The sequence below is a fragment of the Cynocephalus volans genome, chromosome 5 (assembly GCF_027409185.1).
Source record: "Cynocephalus volans isolate mCynVol1 chromosome 5, mCynVol1.pri, whole genome shotgun sequence".
Classification (NCBI taxonomy): Eukaryota; Metazoa; Chordata; class Mammalia; order Dermoptera; family Cynocephalidae; genus Cynocephalus; species Cynocephalus volans.
In genome coordinates this window covers 101,737,559-101,755,393 of record NC_084464.1, presented here as the reverse complement: position 1 = coordinate 101,755,393, position 17,835 = coordinate 101,737,559, and positions in this window count along the sequence as shown.

Here is a 17,835-nt window from a genome sequence, read left to right as displayed (position 1 = left end):
TAATCCCAAAATTAGTAGATGGAAAGAAATAAGACCAGAGCAGAATTAAATGAAATAGAGACCCAAAAATAATACAAAAGATTAATGAAACAAAAAGTTGTTTTTCTGAGATTAACAAAACAGAGAGAGTATTAGCTTGACTAACTACAGAGAGAAGACCCAAATAACAAAAATCAGAAATGAAAAAGAAGACATTACAACCAATACCACAGAAATACAAAGAATCATTACAGACTAAACACCAACAAATTTGAAAACCTGGAGGAAATGGATAAATTTCTGAACACATACAAATTACCAAGATTGAACCAAGAAGAAATAGAAAACCTGAACAGACCAATAACAAACAATGAGATTGAAATAGTAATCAGCAGTCTCCCAACAAAGAAAAGCCAGGACTAGGTGGCTCCACTGCCAAATTGTACCAAACCTTTAAAAATGAATTAATGCCTATTATCTTCAAACTATTTCAAAAAGCTGAGACACAGGCTATTCACCCAAACTCATTCTATGAGGCCAGCATCAACCTGATACTAAAACCAGACAAATGTACAACAAAAAAAGAAAACTACAGGACAATATCTCTGATGAACATAGATGCAAAAATCCTCATCAAAATATTAGCAAACATAATACAGCAATACATCAAAAAAATTATACACCATGATCAAATGGGGTTCATCCCAGGGATTCAAGGGTGGTTCAACATATGCAAGTCAGTAAATATGATACACCACACCAACAAAATCAAGGACAAAAACCATATTACTATCTCAATAGATGCAGAAAAAGCATTTGACAAAATTCAGCATCCCTTCACGATAAAGACTCTCAGCAAATTAGGTATAGAAAGAAAGTAATAACACAACAAAGCCATATACAACAAACCCACCACCAATATCACCTGTTTCCTTGAACAGGAACAAGCAGCCACTTTCACCCCTCTTAGTTAACACAGTATTGGAGGTACTGGTCAGAACAATCAGGCTAGAGAAAGAAATAAAGGGCATCTGGATTGGAAAAGATGAAGTCAAACTGTCCCTATTTGTAGATGACATGATCTTGTATATAGAAAATCCTAAACATGCTACAAAAAAACTGGTAGAGCTGATAAATGATTTCAGTAAATTTGTGGGATAGAAAATCAACATGCAATAATTAGTAGAATTTTTATATTCCAACAATGAACTAGCAGAAAAAGAAATCAAGAAAACAAGCCCATTTACAATAGTCACCAATATATAAATAAATAAATATATTAATAAATTAATAAATTAATTAATAACTTGGAATAAATTTAACCAAGGAAGTGAAAGGTCTCTACAACAAGAACTACAAACTACTGCTGAAAGAAATTAAAGAGGACATAAAAAGATGGAAAGATATTCCATGCTCTTGGATTGGAAGCATTAACATTGTGAAAATGTCCATACTACTGACAGCAACCTATGGATTCAATGCAATTCCATCAAAATACCAATGACTTTATTCACAGAAATAGAAAAAATGATCTTAACATTTATATGGAACAACAAAAGTCCCCGATAGCCAAAACAATCCTGATTAAAAAAAAAAAAAAAAAAGCTGGAGGCATAACACTACCTGACTTCAAAATATACTACAAAGCTGTAGTAACCAAACAGCATGGTACTGGTATAAAAATAGACATCTGAAACAATGTAACAGCTTAGAGAACCCAGAAGTCAACCCATATACTTACAGCCAACTGATCTTTGACAAAGGCAACAAGAACATACGTTGGGAAAAAGACTGCCTCTTCAATAAATGGTGCTAGGAAAACTGGACATCCAAATGTAGAAGAATGAAACCAGACCTATACCTCTTGCCATATATCAAAATCAACTCAAATGTATTAAAGGCTTAAATATAAGACCTGAAACTATAAGTCTCCTAAAAGAAAACATAAGGGAAACACTTTATGAAGTAGGACAGGGCAAAGACTTTGTGAATAAGGCCCCCAAAAGCACAGGCAACAAAAGAAAAAATAAACAAATGGGATTATATCAAACTAAAAAGCATCTGCATAGCAAAAGAAACAATTAACTGGGCAAAAAGACAACCTACAGAATGGAAGAAAATATTAATTAATATACAGAGTACACAATAAACTCAAACAACTTAACAGTAAAAAAAATAATAATCTGATTAAAAAATGGGTGAAGGAACTGAATAGACATTTCTCAAAGGAAGATATACAAATGGCCAACAGACACATGAATAAATGCTCAACATCACTCAGCATTAGGAAAATGCAAATCAAAACCACATTGAGGTATTGTCTCACCCAAGTTAGACAGGCCATTATCATAAAGACAAAGAATAAGAAATACTGGCAAGAATGCAAAGAAAAGGGAACCCTTCTACACTGTTGGTAGAACTGTAAATTAGTGCAGCCATTATGGAAAATAGTATGGAGGTTCCTCAGACAACTACAGACAGAACTACCATACCATCCAGCAATCCCACTGTTGGGTATATACCCAAAGAAATGGAAATCATCATGTTGAAGGGATACCTGCACTCCCATGTTTATTGCAGCTCTATTTACGGTAACCAAGATACCGAATGAGCCTAAATTTCCATTGTTGGATGACTGGATAAGGAAAATGTGGTATATATACACAATGGAATACTACTGTGCTATAAAAGAGAATGAAATTCTTCCATTTGCAGCAACATGGATAAACTTAGGGAAAATGATGTTAAGCGAAATAAGCCAGGCACAGAAAGAAAAATATGTGTCCTCACTCATAAGTGGGAGCTAAGAAATGAACAAATAGATAAAATGAGAAAGAAGGATATAACAATTGCAATAATTTGTTGAACTTTCAAAAGGATAGAACAGAACTGAGGCCATCAAAGGTGGGAGGGGGGATAGTGAGAAATTGGTAAAGGGCCACAAAAATTTTGAATATACAAATTACCCTGATTTGAGCATCACATATCACACCGAGGTATTGATATTCAATGCTGTATTCCACAGATATGTACAATCAATTTTTTCAATAGGCAAATGGAAAAAATGAGAAATTAAAAAAAAATTGTAATCAGTTACTTTCCCCAGGAGACAATGATTTTATAATGCCCACTACTTATTTTTGCATAGATGTTAGGCTACAACTTCAAACTCACAAAGTCTGAATTTGAAGTCTTCATTTTCCTGTCTATATCTGTTCCCCTTCCAGCATTTCCCACATCTCAAAATTGCAGTGCAGCCCTCTCAATCTCCTAAAATCAAAATCACAGACATATTTCAGAATGTCTCCTTCAGCTTCCACATAAAAATTCTCTCCTGCCTCCCCAGTTCACACATCATTCAATGTTAGGATTATTTTTATGAAAATGTCCTTTGTCAAAACCTACCAATAACTGCATTGCCTAAGGATAAGGATTCACACCCTAGTTGAGTGTTTGAAGCTTTTCCTTGTCTGGCCAGTTTACCTCTCCAGGCATATCTTTCAGGATAGTCAGGTTTTCACGCAGTGTGCCCTACACACTGTGTGTATCACTATGTCCTTCATTCCATACCCCAGACTTAGAATCTGTCTTGTAAATCATTCCTTCACCCTCAATGCTTGTGGCTGTTAAGATCCTATCTTTCCTTAAAGTCTTTAATCAGTTCCTTGAAACTTTCCGTTTTATTTTATCTCCATAAGAATCCATCCATGTCTTTTTGCTCCCTAGAACTGTGCTGAGCCTCCATTACAGCACTTTTTATAATGTCCCTTTTGTCATGTGAGTGATGCCCACCTCCATTTTTTTCTATAGACCAAAATATCCTTTAGGATGGGGACTATGTTTTTGTATCACCTAAAACACACAAAGTGCAGATCTTTGCACAATAAATGGCTGTTAAATTGAATTGATTTAAATTACATTAGAAGTCATTTGAAAGTGCTAGCAAAATACCATTAATGGTGTCTGTGTAAGATGCTCTGAATTAAATGTGAGGACAAATACATTAATGCTAACATGCTCTCAAGCAAACACCACCAGCTCTGCAGTGAAGATAATCAAACATCAGCTTCCCTGCACGAGACTTGTGATTAGAATGCCTTATTCTGTAAGTTCAGAATAAGTTCACTTTTTAAATTTGAATCAAGAACAGAAGACTGCATGACGAGATAAATGTAAGAAAAAGTGTAATAGATACACAATTTTAAAAGAAGTGATCTGAGATCATTCCATTCGTATAAACATGTTTGTGTTACTTCAATCAGGTGATGGTGAAGGAAGCAGAGGAAATGATGTGACCCCTTCTCTTCACCCCTCCTCTCCCCAAAGCCATACCAACAAAGTAATGATCCAGATTTTTCTTCTATTGAAATTCAAATAATCTTCCTCTAAAAGTGTTTATTTGATTATTATTATTATTTAGGGGGACATGTAAAATGGGGTCTGACATCTCTTCAAGAAAGAAACTATGTTAGTATTCCAAGGTCCTCTATGAATTTGTGAAGGCTTTTAATAATAAGTGATTTTTAATTTATTAGCAATAGAACAAACATCAAATGACATTTCCTATAATGCATTTTAAAGAATCCACTACTATTTTCTATTATACAAATGTGTATTTATATGGAAACCCAAGGTGCTGTCCATGGTCCTTAGGCTCACATAACACTGTGGCAGCAAAATCCTAGACATAAAAGAACTATCAGAAAAAGACTTCACTGTGCGGTATTTTCTTCTTCTTATTTATTTTTCCACTTGATTAAAGAAATAATATTTTGCTTAATTTCTTATTATTTATTTGCATGTAGAATTTTGGCCTTATGGACTATAAACCATTGACCCTTTTTACACTAACGATTTAATGTCTATATATTGCAGTCTAGTTTTATACAGCTAAAAAATGAGCTTTATGTAATATTAAATCAATGAAACAAATCATTAACTCCTCAAAATATCACAGTAGCCTGGTAAATATCTGGTGTATGCCTCTCTCTCTCTCTCTCTCTCTCTGTCTGTCTCTCTCTCCGTGTGTGTGTGTATGTGATGCTCATTTTTCCTAGCTTAAGCATTCAGATGAATTGTTACTGTCTTGTATACAGAGAGTCAATAAAAGAATTCTCAATAAATAGCCTTTACACACAATATACATGCCAAATTTGTTGAATTTTTTGGTCGGAAAGCTTTTAAGATATTTAGAAAACCAAAGTATCCCAACCTATAATTATAAAGAAGTGTTGGATTTCTTGATAGTAGGGTTTTTACACCAATTGTTTTCCCTGTCATTATGTCATGAACCCTGAAAAAATTTCTCAGTACAATGAAAACAACACACAAAGTTGATAAAATAATTTTAAATCCAGAAACAAAACTCAGTGATTAGTTCGTTCCTCATGTTAAGATACTTATGGTGAGATTGGACTGGATAGGTGGTATGGTGTGGTAAGCACTAAAATTTAGAGGCATAACGGGACCAGCTATAAGAGTGTTACTTTTAGTTTGAATTCTTTCCATTTATTATCTTACGTGACACCTGAAATACTACCCAAATTCAGTGTATATTTTGTATGTGTGGTAATCTTACTTTATAGGAAATAGTCTAGTGATCCTCATTTACTATCAAGATGTAATGCCAGTGATTAAATTGCAGATGACACACTACATCAATGCTTATTAGAGATGTACAGGCAGTAAAATGTTTGCATTTCAGTAGATGATTTTAGCTGCCCCTCTCACCCATTTGTCATTATATTAAACTTGGTGATTATCAGTGGGTACTTCAGACTACACGTGCCCAAATTACATATTTGGCACCTTATAAAGGCAGGTTTTGATATATTCATATGCTAGTACTTCTCTAGGTGCTTGTAAATATTAAATGTGGCATTTTATTCTGGCATTTTTAGCAATTTTTGGTTGAATGCTAGATATTATGAATTTAACAACAATAACAGCATTGCAGAGCCTGCAAATTATGTCATATTCCTTCAGAGAGGATTCACACCACTCTTGTCTATGCCAATAATTTGGAGAGTGATCAGGCTGGATTATAACCCTGGTAAAGCTCAGTCTAACTCTAATTGGCTCCCCATCCCCACCTCTGGCAGGTCTCAAACTCTAATGTTTGTCTTGTGAGAATGTTTTGTCTTGAGAAAACTCTGCTCTGCTTTTTGGAGGCTCTCTGCTTAAGTTTTGGGCACCTTGCCCCATTTAACACTAGAATTTGGAAAATGTCTTCAAGGCTGTCCAGCTATGTGTGTGAGGTCACCCCAAGTTTCTGTGAAATCTTTGCTAGTTCCTCTGTCACCTAAAAATCTGAATTCTAAGCCTTCTATTTGCCCAGAATTGACAAATGAACCTGAGTAAAATGGCTAAAGAAGTCAGCTATTTCTAGGAAGTTCTTATTTCTTCCAAGTTTTAGCAACTCCAGTTCTTGTTGCCTCTGCAGCTCTCTGTTGGCTTCAAACAAATGACTCCTGAATTTTATTGATTTTCACAGTTGTTCTTGGTGGAAATGCTGGTCTTCTGCTACCCACTCTATGCCATCCAGAAGCAGGAGTGTTCAGGCAATACTTAAAGTCCTGAGACTGGTTGAGATATCAAAGGGAGTGAATGAAATGGAAAAGGGGATTGAGTACAGAAGTCTGAAGCATTCCAAAATCCATAAATACAAGGAAAAAATTATACTCTCTATGGTATTGAATTGTATTTAAGAAAATTATATCTTCCAATTTAATTGTCTATTATCACTTTTGCTATATTTTCAATATTCATAGTTTTCATTTCCAAACAATTAGCTGATTAATAGCTTGACTATGGGACCCTAGTTGGCACAAATTCCTCTGGGATTCTTCTAATAACTTCTTTTTCTCCCCCAGGTGAACTGAAAAAGTTCATTTTATTAATGATTTTATTCATGGATTAAAGGCAAAAATTCTTTCAATATGAGTGAAATTTAAATATGAATAAAATAGTAGAAGCTCTTGAAACCAGTACATTCAGTCTCTTAGGACTACTGTATTGATTAGTATCCTGGTAGGAATAAGATAGCATAGTCAAATTGAGAAATTTGGAGAGCTTAGTGAAGAGTTTATAAAGAGGAGGGCAGGAAAAACACAAAGGATAGTGCTGTACTCTGGGGCTAGAAATTCAGGGCATCATTACCACCCCGAAATCTGAAGTGACAAAAGAAGGGAGCAATTACTGGAATCTGGAGACTCAGAGGGCCAGATGGTGACAGTGACTCGATAGGAAAGTTGTGTTAACACTTCCTCTAGTCTTTTTCCTGTGCTTCCCAGTGGGAAGCCGGGAAGCAAGGTATCCTATCAAATTTATTCTCACAGGTCACCTTCTGGAACAATGCAGATCTGGGTCTCTCTCTCTTTTTCTTTCCTTCTCCAGAATTGATAAATGGCTCCAGAGTGAATGTGGCTGTAGTATTGCCTAGACCATGAAAAATATAGCAAGCCTTCATCATTATTCACACCACAATGCAAGTTCGTTTAGTAGAGCTCTGATACCAAAGCTGATAAAACTCTAAAGATACAAATTGGACTTAGCAACACACTTAACGAACCTATTCTGAATACAAATTGTCAAGTGTTTTCTCTTATAAGCATTCTTCATATTCTTATAAACATCTATTCTGACATGTAGCATACATACACAACAAAGTTTGGAAGTATTTTGCTGAAAATACAAACATCAGAAAACTAGGTGATGTGGAAGGTTGGGAATCAACTGTTCTAATCTGGTTCACATTCACAGGAGCTTAGTCTAGAACCTTTGAGGCTAAAATATTTTTCTTTTCACTTTTGCTTTTGAAATATGTTTTTAGAAGCTAGGATGCATGCTTTAATCTCAATTTACTTGTCCCGTACAATTGATATTGTAATGCAATTTCACTGTAAATATCATTAGAAAAGTTACAATGCCAATGAACATGGAGACTGAGCTAGATATCTCAGAGTAATCAGTTCCTAGAATATCATGATTACATAATTGATTTTGTGAATAATCCAAAATCCTGATTCAGAAAGCTGCCTTGGAGTCTCACAATGACTGTCTGTGGGGACTTGACCTGAGTGGTGAGGTCTATAATGAACTCATTGTCCTTGAAAAGCCTGCTACCCTTTCTGTTTTGTTTTGTTCTATATCCTTATTAAAGATGTCATAATTCTTTTGTTACCCAGAAACAGAACATTGAAATGATGTACTGTGTTCATTCATTCATTCATTTAATCAATAATCACTTATCAAGCACATGCTGTCCTGGAGATAAAGACCAGCAAGGCTGAGTTGGTCTCAGGAAGGAGCTCGATGTGGAAGGCATGATAGAGAGATTAACGGTGTTGGGAATATTCTAGTAGATCTTCACTCAGTGAGCTGTTGAAGTCCTGGAAAGACACCAAAGTCCCTGTGGATGCACATGTGTTTGAGGGAGTGTGCTCCAGGGAAAGTTCATTACCCTTTTCCAAACTAGGACCACATTCACTTTATCTCTCAAGTGTTTCTTGGAAATCATTCTCCCTTCTTTATGATGGCTGCCATGACCCTAGTTGAGGAGGTATTACGTTCTAGTCAGCTACTGCAGAAGTGCCTTACTTAGACTCCTAACCTCCCATTTCTCCTGTCAACAACCCATTATACCAGTTATGCCACGTTATCTTTTTGCTATTTGACCTCCTCACCTACTCTCTGCTCTAATCTGCACTCCTGTGGGTTTGCTTACCTTGTTTCCTCCTAAAATGACTCATCTCTTATTTCCATCTCTGGAATTCTTGCTATTTCTTCAAAGTCTACTGGAAGAAAATGCTCTCTTCTAAGCTTTCATACATTTTTGTATTTTTTCATAGTATTTATGATAGTATCCTTTGTTTTATGTTTATGCTTTATCTCCATTGCTAGATTGTAAGCTTTCTGAGGGCCTTGATCATGCCATTTATTTATTTTTAGTGACTGGTGTGATGTCTTTATACATGAAGGGGAGGAAGACTCAAATGTTTTTAAGTCAAAATACATAAACATTCCATAAATACTAGAGCAGACTAGAGATAGACTCTAATTTGATTTGGTATTAATTTTTGGTGCTAGGTAAAATGACATTGGAAAGGTATTAAACTTATCTCTCTGTTAATTACATTCAGTGATGATTAAAGTTACATTTAAATGAAAACAGCAAAAGTTATAAATTTATATACATGAAGTCAATATAGCAAAATCTCACTGAAAACATTTAACAGCTTCATAGGTTCCCAAATACCTGCTGAATTCTATCGTAAATGTGCCCTTTTGTAGCCTAGATGTTGCATGTTGAAACCAGAGTCTTGAAGCAAAAGACTTCATTTTTTAAAAAATTTGTAATTTAGTAGTTTTGTTTTCATGTAAAAATAATTCATGCAGAGTATATTTTGAAACACAAACTCCCTAACTTAAAAACAATCCATTTCTTCCACATGTAGAGAGCTGTCAGAAAGAAGGAGAGATTCGGTAAACTGCATGTCACTATCAGCCATTGATAGCCAGTGATTTGTTCTGAATCCAAAGGCTAAACCAAACCTCATGCTGCTGTATGTCAGATACGATTGGTCCACAGTCAAAGTTTTACGGCTCAGACAGGGCACACTTTATCCTTCAGGCTGCTACTTAAGATAGCCACGACCCTGAGGAGAACCAGTCAACAAAACAGACAGACAAGAGGATGTGATTTGTATGCATCCCCGAGCCAGCTCACATCACTCTTGACCTCCAGGTCAGGCTGCAAATGACAGCAGGGTGCATGCACCTGATCAGACAGAATATTCTCATTATAAAGCCTAAGAAGAGAGAGCAACTCCTCTATGTTTATCCACAGACCAGCTGCAATCTACCTAGAAAGTGAGCAAAAGCAAAATAAATAAATTTTAAAAAATACCGATTTAGATCAACAAGATGTGACCGACATGTAAGTACCTTTTAAAATTTTAAATTAATCATTTATCCTGGTAAATTTGGGTGAACACAATATAATTATACAAAAGGAAGTTTATCAAAGGAAAGAAGCAGTTTGTTTAATCACAGATGGGCCATCTAAAAAAAAAAACTAGGTTGAAATGAGTAATCCTTATTGAATTTGAAGTAGGGCAACTTTTTCAAATACACTTGGCCATCACTACTTGTTTTAGAATAGGTTTTGGTTAAGCAAGAGTTGAAGTGGTGATACAAGACTACAAATGTACTGTCTTAATTATTGGACGTGGTAAAAATCTTTCAAGTTTTAAAAAGAAATTTGGATTTTCAAAATGATCGATATTGAAATGAGAATTACAATAGAAGAGGTAAACCGGATCCTTATGTGTGGTAATTCTCAAGAATGGGGGAGAGAACCTCTGTCTTGAATTATTAGAAGTAGCTTTGCCCGAGGCCAGCAAATACAGGAGATGACCTCTGGAGGTCCCCACGAGAGCTCTGATACCTAATAGCAGTATCCTAAATACAGTGGAGATTCATCATAAAACTGCTCTGACATACTACGGGTGAAATTTCACTGTCCAAATTATGGTTATTATATATACAAAAGCCCATCATTTCACAGTTGGTCTGTAAATTGGGTATTAATTCTGCTCTGAAATACTTGAGTAATAAAGAAGCACATATATATGTATATATGTTAATATATACATATATGACATATAGCATATGCATATATATTAATATAATAAATCCTTCATTATAAACAATATCTTTAACTGGACACCCAGAAGCACATTGAGATGATGAATGAAATCAAGCAGACAGGATCCCTTGGGGAGCTTCAATGCAACACTGGTCAACGGTGTCCAGTTTATGGCTCTTTAGCAACTGTGAATGAAAGGGTTGAGCAATTCAACTTTCCATCAATAAACATTATCTTTCTCCTTAGACTGGATGTTCACAATTTCACAGGCAATGTCTTATTTATCTTTGTATCTTCAACATGCAATGCATGCCTGTTGGCTCTGAAAAAGGCCTAGGTTTGAAAGTATGCGAGTGATCAGCCAACAAACCCTAGCCCTGCTGTTTGCTAAGGCAAAGGAAGTAGAATTGCTCCATTTTCCTCTAACATTCGGTTTGGCCTCTTAGGTTTCTTTTTCTGCTAGGTGTATTCTTCATGTTTATATGATCAAGTTTTAGCTTTAGTGTTTTTTATGACATTGGACTACAGAAAGTTCTGGAGATAAGGGAAAGGACATTTAAGTGGCAGCATATATGCTAATCATGTGACCTTGGATCCATTCTCAGTCTCATTTTTTAAAAATGTGAAATATAGTAATAACTAGGCTTATCTCCTAAGAGTCTAATAAGTTTTAAATGAGAAGGTATGGGAAATTATTTGTAAAATATAAAATTCTATTAAATGTGAATCATCATGGTATTTTTTCTGCCTTTGAAGAGATCCAAATATCAAGGTCTTATAGTCAGATAAGATATTTTGATTTAGTGATATAGAACTGTTCAGTAATAAGTTCTGCTACATGTTCTGTACACCATCTCATGATGTGATGTTAAGTAACAAGAAATAAATTAAAAAATATGGCATCCTCTGGCATAGTGTTGCCAAGTTATCAGTAGAAATACAGATATACAGTTAAAATTTAATTTCAGATAAACAATTATTTTTTTAATATTAGGATGTCCCATATAATATTCAAATTTAACTGAGTGTCCTGTATTTTATCTGGCAACCCTGATTTAGTATCAGTAAACAATCTAAAGACTTGATTAATTGTAAACTAACTTTCTTCTAAAACTGTCCTTCTGACTCCATAGCTAAGTGGGTCTTATTATTTTATCTTCATTTGAATTGTCTGATTGTACAGATATCTTAATAAGCAACCTCAAAACATTTGAGGGAAATAGAAAGAGAATGACTAAGAGATGAAAAAAAATGGAAAGTGTTCTATTAATGTCTTGCTGTTCCTCCTTTATCAATCATTCATTTGATACATATCTCTAGGGCACAAGCTAGGTGACAGGCAGTATGTTAGGCATTAGCACACTCTTGGATCCACTTATCATTTTATACTGTCCTGTGTATTGCTAGAGTTGGAAGGCTGAAAACTATATGTTCCCAGTTCCTTTGATATTTAACTTGCTATTAGGTGTTTGTCAATGTGATACACTGTAACTGATTGAAAGGTGAAGAGAAGGAAAAAGCTCTCTTTTCTTTCCATCAATTTCTAGAAGTGGCAGTCATGGGTGACTAGGAATGATTGCAGATGGCTGTGGGCTTCAACAGCAACAGCACTAATTTCAGGTTCTTGGTTACTCGCACTGTGGTAGCAGTGTGATCCCAACAGCAGCAGCCACAGAGGCCACGCCTCCAGGTACCTCAGGAGTGGGTGTGGGCTCATGGCCAGCATCCTCAAGAAAGACGGTAGCGCCTTCCTAATCTTTGGGTTAAAAACTTCCTTATACCTTGTATTTCTCTAGTTCCCTCTCATATGCTCCTTATTCTTCCAGTTCTGTCAATTAATTTGTGATCCACTTTTTGTGTCAAAATCCTGGTGTTTGAAATATCTGAATTGGTTTCTGTTGTCTTCGTTAGACATTGAATGATACAAAGGTTTATTGGTGGAAAAGTTTGAAAACCTCTGCTTTACAACATCACTGCCAGCTTAGGCCATCTTTGGAATCATGTGATACAAAAAGAATGAAAGAATCTGATAGGACATGACTCCTTTGAACCACAGAGACCTTCTGGCATGGGAATTCTGGGGAGGAGTCTACAATTACTGATAGGCTAAATGGAAGTCAGACCCATACCAAAGGAGTCCTCGCTTACATGGCAAACAGGAAGGCAAACATTTATGGTCAAGTTTTGTATCTTTAACCATTCATGAATAATGGCTTGACCAGACTGTCAGTAATAGTAATGCAAATAATATAAGAGAAAACAAGGTCGATAGATATCATTTATATAAAAGAAAAATGTTTTCTCTGAGATCCTATCAGGAGGGAAAATTATTGGCAGATAACCTACAGTTCAGGTAATTGTTTTGTTGAATTGAGTTTGTCTGGCTTACTTCTCTACTCCTAGGTGGATTAAAGCCTTAACTAATATGAGTTTCTCAAAATACCTTTTTGTTTAATCTGTTGCAGTGTTTCATTATCCTGGAGTCAAGACTTACATCTTATCTCTAATTAAATTTTCTCTTCTTGAAATTCCAGTGTGTTTGCTGTTTATCTTTTCCTCACTTGAGAAGATGAAGAATGCATCTGGATTCTTTCTTAACACACTGCATATTATTTTTTCTTTTTCTTTCTTTTCTTTCTTTCTTTCTTCCCTTCCTTCCTTCCTTCTTTCCTTCCTTGTTTTTCTTTTTCTTTTCTTTTCTTCTTCTTTTTTTTTACATTTTAAGCAGCAGTTTATTGACACTGGAAACATGTGAACCAGCAAGGCAAGTGAAGACAGCTGTATCCCCCCCGCCAGCTGTTTGGTGTCATGGTCACCAGCTCCCAAACTCAACTCCCTGCCCAAATAACCTGTGGACACTCCTGCAACCCAAACAAAGTCCTCCCACCCCCAGTACTGGCACAGAAGGCCTTCTGAAGAAACATGAAAGAAAAGAAAAAGGACGTGGTACCCAATGTCAACATGCAAGAGCAGGTACCCAGGGACATTTACTAAAAACAAGGCATCCAAAACAAGGTCTACACCAGGGGTGGTGGTTACAGTGATTACAGGGTCACTAGGCAACTGTCCACATTTCTACTACATGATGAGACAGAGGAGACTCAGCAACAGTCACAGAGAGGACACAGGCTCCTTCCTGGGCAGGCAGGGGCAGGCAAGATTGGCCCAAAGACTGTGGAGGATGTGTCCAGCCAATTTGCTCCCAGGCAAGTGTTACTGGGGAGCCCAGATCTGGAGAGCCAATATGGCCAGGTCTACATCGCTCACACCTCAGGGACGGTCACCTACTAACTAGAATGATGCCACCCTGACTCTGGAAGTTCTGACAGTTATCCCCAGCAAGGGAGAGAGGATTCCCTGGTAGGGGTGACAATTCCCAGGCAACAAGCCACAATCCAGTGGTGCCTACACTCTCTCAGCTGTTGCCAGTAGTATTAGAAGGTGCTAGTACTTCCTCCATGTAATGAAACTTTAAGGGACACAAAACTCTGAAAAGTCCTGGAATCCAAACTCTGCTAAGAGTCATCTCATGAGACATTCATTCCTCCATAACCTGCCAGAACTCTGCGTATTCTTGAAGATAATTAATTAGTAGCTCTTTTCTTTGGTGTTCTCTTTTTTTCAGGTGAAGATACCTCGATTCTATTGACATTTAAACATGGTTGTTATTTCCATCACGTTTTATGGTTCTTTTAACTGCCATAATAAGAGCTAGGGTTTCTCTAATTTTCTTGAAGAGTGTTACTTAAGAAGTTATTTAAAGAAAAAAAAAATTTGTTTTGTTTTCTTAAGCACACAAATATTTGTGTGGAGAATAGCTGACTAAAATATGGATGGAGGTAGAAATTAATCAGGACTACTGGTTTGTCTTCATAAAATCTTTCTAAATTTGTAGCATCGTGGACCAGTTGTTTCAAAAGGATCAAAGCAACATATTTCCTCTTTCTTAAGGAATATTCTAAATCAAGTCTATAAAGCCAAGTAAGTTAAGTTCACTCAGTAAGGAAACTGTAAAAAATCCGGCTGGAGATAAAGCCTGAAGTGAAACAAATGATAAAAAATTGATCACTGGTTTTTATCATTTTCTCCTTAAGTCACCATAAACTTAAAACATTTAAAACTTAAAGAACCATCACATAAACCCCCAAAGGAAGAAAGAAGTTTTGTGTTTATTCGTATAAAGACATTTATTCGCCTGTGTTGTAATACCTGGCTCACGGTCATGCACACAGTAAATAGTTAATGCATGGTGTATAATTAATATATTTAATATATTATTAAATAATAGCAATAATAATGCATTTAAAGTAGTAGTTTACTTAAACATAATAGCAATAATATTAACTTAAAATCTATTTGATAATTTCAGAATGCTTTAGGAAGAATTCCTGAGGGGGGAGAAAATCAGTAATATTTATGACAAAGTGTTCATTTATGTTTTACATTGTAGTAAAATTTTGTCTTAATATATAATATGCTACATAGTTTGTGTCATGAAAAATTACAGAAGAATTACATGGAATCTGTTATTTTTAAGATTAATATATTATTATAAATATTTCATACATGTACACTAAAATAAACATAAAGAAAAGAAAATGTTAGTTTAAAAAATATTAAAAACAATAATAAAAATGCATTCATCCATGCATAGAAATAAAAGATTAAATATTTAAGCCAATGGGCTTTTCTTTAAATATCTTTAGTTAACAAATTTATATCAAATGTAATGTTTATTCATTGTGAAGAAGATAATGTATTTGGTCTTTAAATTATATTCAGGTTATTAAATTTTAAAGTTTTTAGTGTTTATATAACTGCAGCAGTTTTAATGTGATTTTTTTCAGTGCTTGGTGAGGTAACAGTGTTAATGTTTTTAGATCAATATTGAGAAGGTTTTTATATTACATAATTTTTATCCTATTTACCTCATACTGTTTACTTAATCTTTTGAGTTTGCGAATTGAGTCATTAAACAATAATCTGGTAGAACCTGATTTTAAGAATTGGAATATTGGACTGAAAGAAAGGACACAAATTAAAAACCATGTAAGTTACAGTACTGTGATTTCTTTTTCTTTTCTATTTTCCTCTCCTTTCCCTTCCCTTTCCTTCTCCTTCCTTCCCCTCTCTCCTCTCCTTGCCTCATCTCTCTCTTGTTTTATCCTCTCTCTTTCATTGCATTTATTGATCAGAAAATTTTAATTTTACAAATTTGATACCTTTTATTCTCACCTACTGTAAAAAATCATAAAATCTTCTCTAATAATAGGTGGGGAGGAGAATTCAGGCTTCAGAATCAAATTGGTACTTCCACTCTTCATTAACTGTGGGAACCGAGGTTGTTACTTAACCTCTAAGAATTCAGTTTTGTCATTTGCAAAAATACGGAAATTAGCACCCATCTCAGATTTTAAGGTAAGAATGAGACAATGTATACAAAATGCTTAGCACTATACTAGGTACACAGTTTCTGTGATTTATTATTTTCCTGAGCTTCAGGTACTGTAAGTTCCTTCTCTCCTTAGGCTTTTCTCCTATGAAGAACGAGGTTGTTGGATGATCTCCAAGTTTCTTTCCAGCTGCAAAATCTATGCATTTATAACCCTTCTTTCTTAATGGATGCTTACGTAGTGGGGGTACCTACACGGTCAATTGGTCTTTCTTAACTAACTTGCAGGTGGGTGTGTTAAATGAAAGATGTTGAACCAAAGACTGAACAGGTGACTTAGGTTTCACACCCTTTCATAATCCAGACTGGAAAAACAAATCTGCAGTTTTAATGAACTGAAAATAGTTTTATAATTTTAATTCATAGAAAGATTTTAGAGTAATCCAAATAGTCTAAGAAAACAGATTAAACAACAACAGTAGGAACAACAGCAACCTTGTCTTCCAGGAATATTGTATAGAATGAGTCAAGTTAAATTTTTTATAGTGGTAGCTTGAGTGACAATAACTAGAACTTATTCAACAACAGTAATATTGGTTGAACTCCTATTTTATATACAGCCTTATACTATATCTTCAAGAAATTAAAGGAGAGGAAAAGAATGTGATGTATTTGGATGCTAATATCTAAGAGGTTCTTGTAGCTCCTTCAGTAGACATACTGACTGTCCCTAATGAGACATCTTATAGGAGAGGGTCTATGTCTGACTTTTTGTATTGCTCAAGTCCAGCCTAATTACTTGGGTGCAGTAGACACTCCCATGAATATCTGTTGATACAACACCTAAAATGTGAGTAAAATTTTGTTTGGAAGATTCCAGTAGTTTATACATTAAATTCTGAGAAGTCACCAATTTTAAACTTGTGAAGCCTCAGAGGATAAGAAGGATAATCTCTTTATTTAGTACAGCTTTTAAAAATGGGAAGAGCATATTTCACATATTCTCACAAAGGGAAAACTAACTAAAAGTATTTTTTTTTTAAAGATCAACTAAATCTCTCATTTGAGAAATGACTTTAAAATTTTCATCGAGAAGGTCCCTTTCTCACCTCTGGAAATTATATATTTAAAAAATATGGAGGTTCTAGTTTCTGCTATAAATTAATATTGAACTGCCTAATTTTAATTTTTACTCTCTGTAGATCGAAGAGGATATTCTTGGGAAAAAACCCAGAATTTATTTAAATCATGAGTAATGTCATAGATTCATTTTTGACTGTTTAAAAAGCATATCCTTTGCTTTTCACCTGTCACATCTTAAAATGCATAGATAACTCTATTATGGTCACTCATGTGGCTCAACATATCTCTTTCTTTCTTTGATGATCCATTGTAATGATTGAACAGTATTTCCCAAATCAGAGACTGTTTCTTCAAATGTCATTCTTCTCTTCCCCTTTGACACCACCCAACAAAACTACATAGCATCAAACTTAACTCTGCAGACCCTCTAAATTTCTGCCCAAGATGTGAACAGTAAGACAATTAAGACAATTGTCAACAATTAAGACAAATAAAAGCAACATTAGAGGGATTTTCTGGCACAGTGACAGCTAGAGATGGTTTTTAGTCTTTGTAAAAATGTGCTTTTGGGTTTAGGGTTTCATCACTTCCTTCCATTCATCTGAAATGAGTGAATACATATGTAAATAAAACATCTACAAGAAGTCTTATGTAAATAAAAAAATAATACAGCATTCAGAGAAAGAAAAGAGCAGTTGATAAAGGAGAATCAGTGCTGTGGGGCTTTGTGAAC